We start from the raw sequence: 15,049 nt of genomic DNA, 5'->3' as shown, positions 1-15,049 counted from the left end.
GCACGACTTCTTTTTAGTAAAGAACTTAAATTTACATGAAATTGGCAGCCAACGTAGAGGGTGCTTCATTTTCCAGCATTTTAGCAAATGTTAATATGGTAAAATTTTTTAATACTTTTGCTTTTTCCGATTTATTGGATGGGAAACAGTAATTCTTTGTATGTTATTATAATATACTCGTAGTGCTTAATTTTCAGATATGTCGATGAGAAGGATACCTTTCCTTGACAAACCACACTTAAAATTCACAAGATATATAGAAGATTGTCCAACTACTTGAATACAGAACATTATTTAAAACAAGTAAGTAAGGTCTAAAGTCGGGCGTGTCCGACTATATTATACCCTTCACCCCTATGTAGGCCAAAATTTGTGTTACCATCTCAACTACTTCACATTTGCTGGAAGCTATATAAAGGAGACAATTTTTTTACTTCTACAAAATCTCTAGAATTAAAATTTAAATCGGCTAACGCTATCCAGTTAATTGGAGGAAACTTCCATTGAAAATGGGTCTAAAATTTGTAACAGTCTACCATATTTCCCCAACTCTGGTGTACGTATATATGGGAGCTATATATAATCTGAACCGATTTTGACTAAATTTGACATGTATAGTTAGAATAATAATTCTGCTATTTATGCGAAATTTCACGTAAATGGGAGTATAACTTTGGCCCCCCTGGTCATATGAGTGCAAATCGGACGGAAGATATATATGGGAGCCATATCTAAATCTGAACCGATTTTAACCAAATTTGGCACAATTACCAATACTACTAAACGTACTCCTTGTGCGAAATTTGAAGCAAATCACAGCAAAACCCTGGATTTTGAGGCCATATAAGTTCAAATCGGACGAAAGATATATAAGGGAGCTATATCTAAATCTGAATCGATTTTGACCATATTTAGCACATACAATAGTATCGTTAAAAGTACCGCTTGTGCAAAATTTGAAGTAAGTCAGGGCAAAACTCGGGCTTTTGAGACCATATAAGTCCAAATCGGGCGAAAGATATATATGGGAGCTATATCTAAATCTGAACCGATTTTAACAAAATTTGACACACTTAACGATACTATTAAACGTATCCCTTGTGCAAAATTTGAAGCAAATCATGGCAAAACTTTGGCTTTTGTGGCCATATAAGTTCAAATCGGACGAAAGATATATATGGGAGCTATATCTAAATTTGAACCGATTTCAATCAAATTTACCAAGCATTGGTAGAATGTCAATTCTACCCTCTGTGCAAAATTTCACGAAGATCGGTAGTAAACTTTGGCCTCCGTGGTCATATGAGTCTAAATCGGACGAAAGATATATATGGGAGCTATATCTAAATCTGAACCGATTTGGCTGATATTTTGCAAGATTTTCGAGACTCATAAAATATTTGGATGTACGGTATTTCAAGAAAATCGGTCGATAAACACACTAACTATGACCAAATCGGGGATAAATATATATCTCAGCTATATCTAAATCTGACCCGATTTTTTCCAAAACTAATAGCGATTGTCTCTGTCCCAAGAAACGGCCCTATGCCAAATTTGAGGACGATCGGACTTAAATTGCGAGCTGTACTTTGTGCACAAAATTACATATACAGACGGACGGACGGACGGACGGACAGACAGACGGACATCGCTAAATCGACTCAGAATTTAATTCTAAGCCGATCGGTATACTAAAAGAAGGGTCTATGACCAATATTTCTTGGCGTTACATACAAATGCACAAACTTATTATACCCTGTACAACAGTAGTGATGAAGGGTATAAAAATTTGGAGGAAAGGGTACACCCTCTTCCCGACATTTTTTAAGACGAACCGTTTTACATATGCATATCCGCCGTATTTGTACCTGTAAACGAAACAGCAAGTAGTCCGATTTGTTTGAAAGAATTCAAATCTTTTCGAATTTGTTTTCAGCACGAAGGATATGGTTGACTAAGTTAACGCAAAATGTTCCTACAAATACGCTTCGGAAGGCGCAGCGAAGCGGGTCGGGTTACGCTAGTTACTAAATAAATTTTTCCTCTGTTGGTTTAGCTACTCTTGTAGTTTAGCTAACGCATGGTTTTAAGCTGAAATTAAAACAATGATAACGATTGAAGAAGAAATCGAAAATAACAGGAACAAGATAAAAAAACTGCCACAAAAATCTGTTAAAGTTTTGGGACAAAGTCTTAATTTCTTTTAGATTTACTTCCTAATTTACAATTCTGAATTCTAGGAAATCTTACTTTGCTTCAGAGCTATTCAAATTAGGATAAATGCAACCAATAAAAAAAAAACAAAAAAGTTCAATCTCATCTTATATGATACAATTGAATTGCAAGACTAAGTGACAGTCTTCAAAAACTTTGTTGCACAATTCTGGTTTTGTATTGTGTTAATGCGCATGTCAAAGAAACCCCCCTATTACTCTCAGTTTATTAGCAAACCTGTATGACCAACATGTTGTGTTATTTCCGAACATGTTGTGTTTTTATTCATTTACTTCGTGCAAGAGGGGAGTAGGTTAAGGTGATGGCATCTCTCTTGTTGTTATTTTTGTTGTTTATTTTGTTTATCCTACTTTTCCTTGTCAAATTTTACAACGCACCACCACCACCAATGCAAAGGATATTGGTGCAGTAGTAAAAACAATGGTTGGCCCCATTATAGTAAGACAACGACTAGAGGGAGAAAAACACGTTGCAGCTTACCAAAGTATGTCAGTCTACAACCGAATGCCGAAGAGTAAAGACCGCAAAACGGAATACTAAGGAATTTCAAAAATTACGGTTAATCTTTAAAGGTTTATGGTAAAAGAATTTTTAGTTCAAGAAAATTCCATTAAAAAAATTAAATTTTAAACGGAGTCCCCTAGTGAAAGTTCAAATATTATACACATAGAAGAAGAAGAAAATAAGAAAAAGTGTGAAATTGTGTACCATTAAAAAAAAAATAAAAGAAAAATATTACAAAAAAGAAAGTAGAATAAAACGAAATTACCCCACGGGTTTATAATATCCTCCATCTATTTCGAGAAGTGCTTGCAAACGAGTTTTGTCTTTGGGCTTTACAAAAACAACAACAACAACAACAACAACAACAAAAGAACACACAACAATAGTGTCTGCATTGTGTTTACATCGACTTTAGCACGTGCTTTATGGTTTGACCTGCAATGCTGTGAATAGATACTGCACTATACCAACATCACTATCATTTTGCAAAAGGATAATAGAACAGGTGATATGTCCTTCCCCTTCATTGTAGATGAGTGTTTACAGTTAACAAAGGAATTAAAAAAAAAAAACTAGCTATTATTGACATCGAAGGGCCTGTGAGCACGGTTGCCACAGTTGGAGGAATTCTACCACAGATTGTAGATTTTTTTACTGTAGAATTCTTGATGTTTTGATAGATTTTGGGAAACATTCCCCTCCAATTAAGAGGTACTTCAATTCTTTATAGAAATAAAATTTTGTCAAAATTTTCTATAGAAATAAAATATTGACACAACTTTCTATAGAAATGAAATTTTGGGGAAATTTCCTATAGAAATAAAATTTTAGCAAAATGTTTTATAGAAATCAATATCATGACAAAATTTTCTATAGAAGTAAAATTTTGACAAAATTTTCTATAGAAATATAATGTTGACAAAATTTTCTATTGAAATAAAATTTTGACAAAATATTCTATAGAAATAAAAATTTGCCAAAAATTTCTATAGAAATATAATTTTGAAAAAATTTTCTATAGAAATGAAATTTTGGGGGAAATTTTCTATAGAAATAAAAATTTGCCAACAATTTCTTCAGAAATAAAATTTTGACAAAATTTTCTATAGAAATAAATTTTTGACAAATTTTTCATAGAAAAAAAATTTTGAAAAAAAATTTATAAAATAAAATTTTCTATATAGAAATGAAATTTTGACAAAATATTCTATAGAAATAAAATTTTGACAAAATTTTCTATAGAAATAAAATTTTAACAACATTTTCTATGGAAATAAAATTTTGACAAAATTTTCTATAGAAATAAAATTTTGACAAAATTTTTTATTAAAATTAAAATTTTGACAAAAATTTTCTATAGAAAAACAATTTTTGCATAATTTTCTAAAGAAATAAATTTTTTAGAAATAAAAATTTCTGTAGAAATAAAATTTGCTATAGAACTGAAATTTGAACAGAACTTTCTATAGATATAACAATTTGAGAACATTTTCTATAGAAACAATATTTTCAGAAAATTTTCTATAGAAATAAAATTTTGACAAAATATTCTATAGAAATAAAATTTTAACAACATTTTCTATAGAAATAAAATTTTGAGAAAATTCTCTATAGAAATATAATTTTGATAAAATTTTCTATAGAAATAAAATTTTGACAAAATTTTCTATGGAAATAAAATTTTGACGAAATATATAGATATATATAGAAAAAATAAAAATTTCCCAAAAATTTCTATAGAAATAAAATTTTCACAAAATTTTCTATAGAAATAAAATTTTGACAATAGTTTCTAAGAACTAAAATTTTGACAAAATTTTCTATAGAAATAAAATTTTGACAAAATTTACTATAGAAATAAAATGTTGACGAATTTTCTATAGAAATATAATTTTGACAAAATTTTCTATAGAAAGAAAACAGTTTGACAAAAATTTCTTTAGAAATACAATTTTGGCAACATTTTTTATAGAAATAAAATTTTGACAAAATTGTTTATAGAAATCAAAATTTTGACAAAATTTTCTTTTATTTTTTATTTGGAATATTTTTAGTTTAATAGATTTGATTTTTTTTCTATAGAAATAAAATTTTGACAAAATTATCTATAGAAATAAAATTTTGACAAAATTTTCTATAGAAATAAAATTTTGACAAAATTTTCTATAGAAATAAAATTTTGACAAAATTTTCTATAGAAATAAAATTTTGACAAAATTTTCTATAGAAATAAAATTTTGACAAAATTTTCTATAGAAATAAAATTTTAACAAAATTTTCTATAGAAATAAAATTTTGACAAAATTTTCTATAGAAATAAAATTTTCTATAGAAATACAATTTTGAGAAAATTATCTATAGAAATAACATTTTGAGAAAATGTTCTATTGAAATAAAATTTTAATAAAATATTCTATTGAAATAAAATTTTAACAAAATTTTCGATCGAAATAAAATTGTGACAAAATTTTCTATAGAAATAACATTTTGACAAAAATTTCTATAGAAATCAAATTTTGACAAAATTTTTTTATATTTTTTTTTTGTTTGACAAAATATTCTATAAAAATCAAAATTTTGACATTTTCTATAGAAATTGAAATTTTGACAAAATTATCTATAGAAATAAAATTTTGACGAAATTTTCTATAGAAATAAATTTTTGACAAAATTTTCTATAGAAATAAAATTTGGCAATAGTTTCTATAGAAATAAAATTTTGACAAAATTTTCTATAGAAATATAATTTTGACAAAATTTTCTATATAAATGAAATTTTAAGGGAAATTTTCTATGGAAATAAAATTTTGACAAAATTTTCTATAGAAATAAAATGTTGACGAATTTTCTATTGAAATATAATTTTGACAAAATTTTCTATAGAAAGAAAACAGTTTGACAAAAATTTAGAAATAAAATTTTGACAAAATTGTTTATAGAAATCAAAATTTTGATATTTTCTATAGAAATTAAAATTGTGACAAAATTTTCTTTAGACATGTTTATTTGGAATATTTTTAGTTTGGTAGATTTGATTTTTTTTCTATAGAAATAAAATTTTGACAAAATTATCTATAGAAATAAAATTTTGACAACATTTTCTATAGAAATAAAATGTTGTCAAAATTTTCTATAGAAATAAAATTTTAACAAAATTTTCTATAGAAATAAAATTTTGACAAAATTTTCTATAGAAATAAAATTTTCTATAGAAATACAATTTTGAGAAAATTATCTATAGAAATAACATTTTGAGAAAATGTTCTATTGAAATAAAATTTTAATAAAATATTCTATTGAAATAAAATTTTAACAAAATTTTCGATCGAAATAAAATTGTGACAAAATTTTCTATAGAAATAACATGTTGACAAAAATTTCTATAGAAATCAAATTTTGACAAAATTTTTTTATATTTTTTTTTTGTTTGACAAAATATTCTATAGAAATCAAAATTTTGACATTTTCTATAGAAATTGAAATTTTGACAAAATTATCTATAGAAATAAAATTTTGACGAAATTTTCTATAGAAATAAAATTTTGACAAAATTTTCTATAGAAATAAAATTTTGACAATAGTTTCTATAGAAATAAAATTTTGACAAAATTTTCTATAGAAATATAATTTTGACAAAATTTTCTATAGAAATGAAATTTTAAGGGAAATTTTCTATAGAAATAAAATTTTGACAAAATTTTATTTCTATAGAAAATTTTGAAATAAAATTTTAATAAAATATTCTATTGAAATAAAATTTTAACAAAATTTTCTATCGAAATAAAATTGTGACAAAATTTTCTATAGAAATAACATTTTGACAAAAATTTCTATAGAAATCAAATTTTGACAAAATTTTTTATAAATTTTTTTTTTGACAAAATATTCTATAGAAATCAAAATTTTGACATTTTCTATAGAAATTGAAATTTTGACAAAATTTTCTATAGAAATAAAATTTTGACAAAATTTTCTATAGAAATAAAATTTTGACAAAATTTTCTATAGAAATAAAATTTTGACAAAAATTTCTATAGAAATACAATTTTGACAAAATTGTGTAAAGAAATAAAATTCTGCCAAATTGGCTATATTCTGTGTCAAAAATTTTCTTAAAATTTTGGTAGATTATATTTGGCATGAGTGGTAACCATGTCTGTGAGATGGTCCTGCTATAACAATTCACACGTATATGCACACACATACACATAATGTAGGATTTATTTACAAATCCTTTTGACCTATAAATATCAACGTGCATTTGCCATAGTCAATTCACTATAAATCTTTGTTGAGGGGCAGATAACGAACTACCTTCACTCCCTCTACAATATCAATTTTCAAGTTTTTGTCAGTAGCTTTTGTCAATGGTTAATTGGGTGACCGTATTGGGGATTATTTTCACATATCTCAAAAAAGTGAGCATACAAATTGTTAGTTGGTTTTTGTCCACAAAAGACACACATACCTGGAATTTTTAAAGGATATTTGCACTACAATAGAACAATGAAGTGAAATACGTATAAAATCCTACACGCACGAAAAAAAATAATTTTTCATACTGTTATGCGCGTACGTAGGTATAATTTCTGTGCTTCTATCTTACTCGGGTACTTTTTCTACGGCATGGACTAGCTCCCCAGAGGTTGGATTCTTGTAAGAAAGTTGCACTGCATCCCGCATTACACGAAATTTGAAGCCGACTATATTGGTCATATTTTATTTCTGTTCTCATACGATGGCTAAAATTCCTATTTCAGCCTATTACACAAGTATGCCCTGTATTAGATGTTTTTTTCCAGGCATATATCTTATCCTCCCAACCTGAGCTTCTCTGTGTTGTTTTGTTTATTTGCAGCTCCCAATTTTGTTTTGTCTTGTAAACTTGATTCATATTTACCCTATCCGTCTGTACATTCTGTCCGTACGACTTGACCCCCTCCCCTTTTATGCACACAATTTATTTCAATTTAATTCTTCATATTAATTTATTTTTCCACTTATTCATATTTCAATTCAACTGTTGGCTATCATTGTTAGTGTTGTTAATTCTCTCTATCTCTCTCTCTCTCTCTCTCTCTTAAAAATATCACTCAATATAAACTAAATGTGAGTATTTACATACATACAAACATAATTTGCAATGAGTTCCAAACCAGCTGTAGTGACGTCACTGAGATTATTTGTTTCTCTTTCTCTGATATTGCTGGTGATCGTTGTGATATTGATTTCGTGATATTGCTGGTGATCGTTGTGTGTTGTTGTGTACTGGAGACTTCTACTGCTGTTGTTGATGGGACTATGATTTTTGTTGTGTAACGTGTTGGAGACCTTTTTTGCTTTTGATGACTGAGCTGTTATTTGTACTCCCGGGTTTGGGGACAAATTCATGTTGTTGCACCCCCTTTTGCGCTCTTTGCAATAATATTTCCCAATTGTTATTTTGTTTTGCCGCGGCCATCTTTTGTGGAGGAAATAAATTGTTGGAGGCAATCATGCCAAGTAATCGGGATGGTTCAATATATTCAAGACTTTCGCTTTCAATCGATTTTAGGTATAAGTCGCCAAGTAAAAATCGCAACGAGTTTATTAGCATCGCCAGATTTATTCTATCCACTTTACAAAACTCTTCACAAGACTTGAGTGGCTCTTTTTATTTCATAGCCGCCATATGGACAGATTTCCCGATTTTGCGTCTTGGGCGTCTAGAAAGTGGTATTTCTATCCGTTTTGCCTGAAAGTGAAAACCAAGTGGTATTGTAGGACCACAAATTGGTGTGTCGAAAATGGGGTGTATGGGTCTATGTTTTGGTATAGCCCCCATATAGACCGATCTCCTGATTTTACTTCTTGGGATTCTAGAATCCATATTTTTATCCAATTTGCCAGAAATTAGAAATCTACATGTATTTTAGGATCATAAAGCGGTGTGTCGAAAATGATCCGTATCGGTCCATCTTTTGGTATAGCCTCCATATAGACTGATCTCCCGATTTTACTTCTTGGGCTCGTAGAATTCGCAGTGTTTACCTAATTTGCCAGAAAATTGAATTCTAGAGGTATTTGAGGAACTTTACTACTGTATGTACCTGTTTCAATTTAATTACGTTTGTCTGAAGACATTAGGTGACTTTATTAAAATGCATACATTCTACTGTAAACACCATCACTTATTACTTTAACATTATCACCATTATCCCTTTTCACTGAAATCAAATCAACAGCTGTTAGTGTCAATGCATTACAGACAGAGACACCTTCTAATGGTGTCTCGCATTCACTGTTATCGAAATCACTTCTGAGAAGATTTTAAAACAATTTACCCAACATCTTCACCTATACTGCGGATTGTTTTTGTTTTTGTTGTTGTTTTTTTTTTTTTTTTTTCATGAGTAACTTATCCATAATGTTCTCCCTCTTGAAAGTAAATTTCTCGCAATAAATAACTAAGTTTAGAGAATTTTACACTGACTGAGTGTGACAATGAAGTTTGTTGGTGTTAACAACTCATTTATTTCAATGTGGTTGCTTGTGTATTAAAGGGTGTGGGAGAGATTGGGTGGGTGGATGCTTGTGTGTGCGCGAAACTGTGAACAGCACAAAGTTAATAGGGCTTTGCTTGTATGTACGCTTACAGAGACTATACTCTCTCGCGCCCACTTATATTTACCGATGGAGCACACTTAGGTGTCTTTTAAAGTATCTCCCTGTGTGTGACTTGGCACAGAGATTAGTTAGGCGTGTGAGAAGTTTATTTGAGACATTATACTTGACACTCTGTTGTTACTGAGTATGGCAGCAGGAGATTATAGAGACTTCAGTATCTTTCTATAAAAAGCGATTGTTTTCCTTTGAGACATGGAGGAAGATTAAAGAGTTGCTATGATATTGCTGTTTGAAGTAGGATTTTCTTTTATAGAATTATTAAAATTATAAAGAAACTAACAAGGTCTATGATACTAATGTAATTTTTCATGGTGTACTGTTTACATCTTACGTTTGTTAGTATAACTCACTAACAATCTACGTTTAATAAATAGTAACCTAGCAAACATGGTTAAATTAAACTGAATTCAATTTATTTTTATTTATATTTATTAATTAAAATAAATTATAACATATATGTGGACTTTAGGACAGCGAAATTTTTGATATAGCTCCCATATAGACTGATGGACAGTGGTTCCAAATCGCTTTTTTTTTCAAATAATTCTGCAACTTTTGAACGGATAAATATATCAATTTATTTATTTTTTTGTGTAAAAGCTGATGTGTTTTCCTTTAAGTTTGGAAGTTTGTGGGTCCACGGATTGACCTGTAGGCGTTGAATGTTGATTATCAAATTTTGTTATAGCTGTCAAATCTGCCATTATGAACCGATTTCGATGAAGCAACATAGCATTTTGTCAGTATCTAATATGGTTCCAGAAGCCATATTTTCACTTTGATTTGCTTACAATTTTACACAGAGAGTACACAACCAGAGATCAAATGTTCACTCCGATTTACTTGTGCAGGTAGAAGAACTGAAATTCTACTGAATTTGATTGAAATCGATTCAGATTTATATATAGCTCCGATAAATATCTTACGCTCGATATGCACTTAGATGACCCCAGAAGCCAGGTGTTGAAAATAATGAGAGATTACTTAAATGTACATAGGTTCAGCAATGGGTTATGGGCGAAAAGAGAAAAGGAGGATCACCTTTCAATGGTAGACGGGAACTTAGGCTCCGATATGGCACTACTAATTCACAGAAAGAAAAATCACTTTGGCATGGAGCTCATGCTCCTTTCATGGTTTTGGGATTTAAACCAGAACAGATACTTACATGTTCTAATATTGGAATAACAAAAAAGAGATTATGCGGGAGATTAGGTTTCAATATGAGGTTTTATTAGATGATGGAGAGTGATGTGACCTAGGCGCCGGCTGGATAGAGAAAGAGGAACTCGCAGTCTACTTGATCGAAAGAATAAAAGGACAGAAAGAAACAGAGTTGCCACTTAGCATATTTTTTTCCTTAGCCTATTACATTATTTTCTTTTAATCTATTACATCTTAAAGGATATTGGGAGCTTAATCAGAGATAAAAAAATCAAATTCAGAAAATATGAGAATACAATTTAAACATTAAACATTCTCCCCGGCTTGGGCGAGAAGGCCAATTAATGGTGGTCCAGGACTTCGCTGAGTCGTTTGAAACTTCTAATGGATATCGGGAGAATGTGTGCTGGGAGAGATCTAGGTATTCGTTGGCGTTCGGCTAGTCGTACCTCTCTCATACGGTCCTCTCGAATTTGTCGTCTAGCTTCGATACGATTGATTTCGTCTCTCAAGTCTTCCTGTCTGTCCTGGGGCGCATAGTTGTGACCTGGCTCATGATGGTTGCGACCTCGCTCGATGTCGGCTAGGCTTGCCCTCGGTATAGGATGTATATGTAGAAGTGAATGATGTTCCTCATTACATATTTTGCACCCGCTCTCAGAAGTACACTCGTGCGTCCTATATGAGCGTGCCAGGCAATTGAAACAGTATCCTAGGCGACGGCTGGATAGAGAAAGAGGAAGTAGAAAGTGAGCTCGCAGGCTACTTGATCGAAAGAATAAAAGGACAGCAAGAAACAGAGTTGCCACTTAGAATATTTTTTTCCTTTAGCCTATTACATTATTTTCTTTTAATCTATTACATCTTAACGGATATTGGGAACTTAATCAGAGATAAAAAAATCAAATTCAGAAAATATGAGAATACAATTTAATCTATTTTAATTCAATTCAATTAATTCATTTCAATTTGTTATATTAAGCTTAATTAAATAATATGATGGGGAGAAGCAGAAATACATTAACACCAGGATTTTATTCGGATTTGCTTCAAATTTTGCGCAAAGACTATATTTCTGCAGAAATGCACGATTTCACCGAGTTAATAAGGTTTAGTGCAGCATTGTCACAATGAATTTTTATTTTGGATCAAAATTTTTCAAAAATTGGACCAAAATTCGTACCAGCGGACCATTTTTCCAAATTAAAATGATATCCCAGCAAAAAAATTTGGAAGTTCTTCCAAAGGCACAACTTTAAAAGCACTTCCAGAAGATGCACTCCCAATGATGTTCTTTATTTTAACTACCCAGGAATTTCTTTTAATTCAATTTTTTTTTACTTGGTTTTTTCATACTTTTAATGGGTAATTTAATTTTTTTTTTGTTTCAAATAAAGGGTGATTTGTTAAGAGCTTGATAACTTTTTTTTTTAAAAAAACGCATAAAATTTGCAAAATCTCATCGGTTCTTTATTTGAAACGTTAGATTGGTCCATGACATTTACTTTTTGAAGATAATTTCATTTAAATGTTGACCGCGGCTGCGTCTTAGGTGGTCCATTCGGAAAGTCCAATTTTGGGCAACTTTTTCGAGCATTTCGGCCGGAATAGCCCGAATTTCTTCGGAAATGTTGTCTTCCAAAGCTGGAATAGTTGCTGGCTTATTTCTGTAGACTTTAGACTTGACGTAGCCCCACAAAAAATAGTCTAAAGGCGTCAAATCGCATGATCTTGGTGGCCAACTTACCGGTCCATTTCTTGAGATGAATTGTTCTCCGAAGTTTTCCCTCAAAATGGCCATAGAATCGCGAGCTGTGTGGCATGTAGCGCCATCTTGTTGAAACCACATGTCAACCAAGTTCAGTTCTTCCATTTTTGGCAACAAAAAGTTTGTTAGCATCGAACGATAGCGATCGCCATTCACCGTAACGTTGCGTCCAACAGCATCTTTGAAAAAATACGGTCCAATGATTCCACCAGCGTACAAACCACACCAAACAGTGCATTTTTCGGGATGCATGGACAGTTCTTGAACGGCTTCTGGTTGCTCTTCACTCCAAATGCGGCAATTTTGCTTATTTACGTAGCCATTCAACCAGAAATGAGCCTCATCGCTGAACAAAATTTGTCGATAAACACATTTCGAACCGAACACTGATTTTGGTAATAAAATTCAATGATTTGCAAGCGTTGCTCGTTAGTAAGTCTATTCATGATGAAATGTCAAAGCATACTGAGCATCTTTCTCTTTGACACCATGTCTGAAATCCCACGTGATCTGTCAAATACTAATGCATGAAAATCCTAACCTCAAAAGAATCACCCTTTAGGTTAAAAACTGAGTAAGAATTCATAAAATGGTAGAAATCATTTAAATTTTGTCTAAAAAAATGCTAAATCCCATCTGAAAAAATTGTGAATTTTTGAAAATATTTGACGTTTCCGACAAGCGTTAAAATCCATTAAAAATTTTAAAAAATTATAAAACTTATTTATTTGGCAAAATATCACAGAATTTTTTAATTTACATCCAAAACATTGAATTTGGATCACACCTAAAGAAGTGATGCAAATTAAGTGCAACGGCTGTGGAAATGGAGGACTTCCGTCCTATGACAAGTGCATGTTAAATTCATCGCTTTGCACCACTTCTGGATCCATTTTTCCAAAAATTTTACATCGATAGAAAATTTTGTGTAATTTTTATTTCTTTTATTTCTACAGAAAATTTTGTCAAGATTTTATTTCTATGGAAAATTTTGACAAAATTTTATTTCAATAGAAAATTTTGTAAAAATTTTATTTCTATGGAAAATTTTGTCAAAATATTATTTCTATAGACAATTTAGTCAAGATTTTATTTCTATAGACAATTTTGTCAAGATTTTATTTCTATACAAAGTTAGCTCAAAATTTTATTTCTGTTAAAATTTTTACAAACTTTTCTTCCTATACAAATTTTAATAATTTTGTATCTATACAATATTTTGTTTTTACTTTATTTCTATAGAAAATTTTGTCAAAATTTTATTTCTATAGAAAATTTTGTCAAAATTTTATTTCAATAGAAAATTTTGTCAAAATTTTATTTCTATAGAAAATTTTGTCAAAATTGTATTTCTATAGAAAATTTTGTCAAAATTTTATTTGCAATAGAAATTTTTGTCAAAATTTTATTTCTATAGAAAATTTTGTCAAAATTTTATTTCTATAGAAAATTTTGTCAAAATTTTATTTCTATAGAAAATTTTGTCAAAATTTTATTTCTATAGAAAATTTTGTCAAAATTTTATTTCTATAGAAAATTTTGTCAAAATTTTATTTCTATAGAAAATTTTGTCAAAATTTTATTTCTAAAGAAAATGTCAACATTTTATTTCTATAGGAAAAATTTTATTTTTAGAGAAAATTTTGTCAACAATTTATTTCTATACAAAATGTTGTCAAGATTTTATTTCTATATAGAAAATTTTGTCAAAATTTTATTTCTAAAGAAAATGTCAAAATTTTATTTCTATAGGAAAAATTTTATTTTTAGAGAAAATTTTGTCAACAATTTATTTCTATACAAAATGTTGTCAAGATTTTATTTCTATACAACATGTTGTCAACAATTTATTTCTATACAAAATTTTGTCAAATTTTTATTTCTATAGAAAATTTTATCAAAATTTTATTTCCATAGAAGATTTTGTCAAAATTGTTATTTCTATAGAAAACTTTGTCAAAATTTTTATTTCTATAGAAAATTTTATTCCTTCAGAACTAAAATTTTGTTAAAATTTAATTTTTGCGAAAATTTTATAAAAATTTTATTTCTATAGCAAAATTTTGTCAAAATTGTATATCTATAATAAATTTTTAGAATAAATATTTCAATAGAACATTTATTTCTATAGGAAAAATATTAATTGTAGTGAAAATTTTGTCAACAATTTATTTCTATACAAAATGTTGTCAAAATTTTATTTCATTTCAAAATGTTGTATAATACAAAATTTTGTCAAATTTTTATTTCTATAGAAAATTTTATCAAAATTTTATTTCCATAGAAGATTTTGTCTAAATTTTTATTTCTATAGAAAACTTTGTCAAAATTTTTATATTTATAGAAAATTTTGACAAAATTTTATTTCTGCAGAACTAAAATTTTGTAAAAATTTAATTTTTGCGAAAATTTTATAAAAATTTTATTTCTATAGCAAAATTTTGTCAAAATTTTATTTCTATAATAAATTTATGGAGTAAATATTTCAATAGAACATTTTGTCAAAATTTTATTCCTGCAGAAATAAAATTTTATAAATTTTTTTTGTCAAAATTTTATTTCTATAGAAAATATTGACAAAATTTTATTTCTATAGAAATCTTGTCCAAAGTTTATTTAAATAGAAATTTTGTGAAAATCTACCAAAATATTTGCAAAATCTACCAACTGTGGCAACCGGCTCAGGGGCCGGATCTAAGCATTATTGCT

General features: G+C 28.9%; 1 protein-coding gene across 1 annotated transcript in view; it reads left to right on the top strand.

Moving 5' to 3' along the window:
* The first annotated feature begins 2,751 nt into the window (after positions 1-2,751).
* LOC142241104 (GTP-binding protein Di-Ras2) overlaps positions 2,752-15,049 on the top strand; it is a 389,473-nt gene continuing 377,175 nt past the window's right edge. Inside the window, exon 1 of the mRNA XM_075312841.1 lies at positions 2,752-3,247. The gene's annotated coding sequence lies outside the window, so the exon portion shown is untranslated. The remainder of the gene's footprint in view (positions 3,248-15,049) is intronic.

The sequence above is a fragment of the Haematobia irritans genome, chromosome 5, assembly GCF_050003625.1.
Source record: "Haematobia irritans isolate KBUSLIRL chromosome 5, ASM5000362v1, whole genome shotgun sequence".
In the NCBI taxonomy this organism is placed as follows: Eukaryota; Metazoa; Arthropoda; class Insecta; order Diptera; family Muscidae; genus Haematobia; species Haematobia irritans.
Note: the sequence above shows the minus strand (reverse complement) of the source record. Positions and strands in the feature narration are given on the sequence as shown.